Source organism: Etheostoma spectabile, chromosome 14, assembly GCF_008692095.1.
Source record: "Etheostoma spectabile isolate EspeVRDwgs_2016 chromosome 14, UIUC_Espe_1.0, whole genome shotgun sequence".
NCBI classification, from domain to species: Eukaryota; Metazoa; Chordata; class Actinopteri; order Perciformes; family Percidae; genus Etheostoma; species Etheostoma spectabile.
In genome coordinates, this window is record NC_045746.1 from 18,071,221 (window position 1) to 18,073,052 (window position 1,832).

General features: G+C 38.2%; 1 protein-coding gene across 2 annotated transcripts in view; it reads right to left on the reverse strand.

Moving 5' to 3' along the window:
- Positions 1–624, reverse strand: part of tekt2 (tektin 2 (testicular)) — a 5,237-nt gene extending 4,613 nt beyond the window's left edge. Inside the window, exon 1 of one of the 2 annotated variants that reach the window (XM_032536107.1) lies at positions 509–624. The gene's annotated coding sequence lies outside the window, so the exon portion shown is untranslated. The remainder of the gene's footprint in view (positions 1–508) is intronic. The other variant, XM_032536108.1, reaches the window with a different exon arrangement.
- Between the last annotated feature and the right edge of the window lie 1,208 nt (positions 625–1,832).

The following is a 1,832-nucleotide window of genomic DNA, read 5'->3' on the forward strand; positions in this document are numbered from 1 at the left end:
GGTTTGAAACTAAGTTGCATTTAGGTAAGCACATTCTTTAATTATTTCCATTTTTGTGAGATTTTATAGGCTACTTATTACAGTTCTCCCAATATATTATGTTGTGCACTATTTGCTATGGTCGATTTTGCAATTAGGCTTTTAAGTTTTTACATATAACTGAGTAATGTATTGCTACCCATATCTACATGACTGAGAGGGGTGTACGTTTGAATGCAGCGTTTGCTAGTAGGACACTAGTAACAACTTGTGTGGGAATGGAGGGGAATCTCTTTGAAGCAATGTGTTGAGCAAATGACTTAAACCAGCAAATAACACTGTTCCCATTAAACGGCTCATTTGACTTCCTATGTATTTTGTACCTTGCCGAGGTAACAAAACCATAAAATGTAGCCTACTCCCAAAACATGAAGCTTCTCATAGCTGTTTACAAAGCTGAAACGTTAAACACTGTGACGACAAGTTTAAAATCTAATTTCAAAGTTTCTTCACATTGCATTTTACTCACCCGAATTCTAGAATGTTCAGATAGTCGGTGACGGTGCGCGCTGCTTCTTCTGGCCCAGGTTTCCTATGGCAACAACTCGAGCCGTATCCGGGCAACGAGCCTGTACAACGTTCGAATAATATGCTTAAATAATTAAAGTACTGGGGCAACGTTCTAAACGATCTATGACGCCCTCGGCCAACAAAGAACGTAAAGAAGGGGACGTTAGCCCAACGTCTTATCATTCCAGCTCAGTGTCACTGTATGCTATGTTTTAAAAACCGGCAAACACTTCATTCAACCACACAAAATGTAGGCGACATCTGCGATAAACAACACTCGGGTATAAACACTTTTTATTGTAGTATCAGAATTAGTCATGCCAGTGGTTATATTTCCATGCTGTGGTGACTTTCAGTGTAGACAAAAGCTGGTTAGTTACTATCATTGCTTGCTTCCAAACAACTCAGCACATTCTTGACCATGATTGTTTTAAGGTCTTCTGTCAGCAGCAAAGCTTCCCAAAGTTTTAAAGAATTAGGGAAGATTGCAGAAAAAGCCATCTCAGGTGTCCACTAAAATGCAGCAGGACTATTGGACCAAACAAAGACTGGTCTCTAACCAGTACCTCTCATGACTGAACCTCTATTTAAGTGCATTACACTCATGACCTATAAGCAGATACAAACCAACCATAGTTTAATGCCCGTTAAAAATGATCCTCCTATTCTCATTTATCTGTACATTGCACCTAATGGGGACACACGAGAGATCTAAACTCTACATGTAAAGACTTCATTGAGTGCACTATCCCCATTACCTGAGCTATGTTGACACCAAGACTCTCCCAACAGGCTTCTATTAAGGCCTTGCACAAAAAAAAAACAAAAAAAAAACCTCCATGCCTGTGCTATCAAGCTGCTTTGACTTTCAGAGAAGTATGAGTTGTTTTGTTTTTTACCGAGATTGGATTATGTTTATAAAATGTGTGAGTTCTGCCTGGCGCTTGGAGTGTCAGTATAAAGAGGCAGACATGGAAATAGTTACCTCAAATTGTACACAGATAAACTATATACACATCATCCACAGACAGTAAAACTATCCTTAGTAACAGTGATGAGCATGATCAAAATATCTGATTTGCCCATTATGCATTTGTTGCTGGGGAAAGTAAATTCTAGAATCAGCTTTTCTTTCTTTATACACGTTCCTTAAACACTAATAAATTAAAAGTAAATGGAAGCTATCATTCAGGTCACATTTAGTAGTTTCAAACACAGCAAATGTCAACAACAAAATAAGGAAGTAGGAGATGAAGTTTGCGGTACGATTTAAAAAAAAAAAA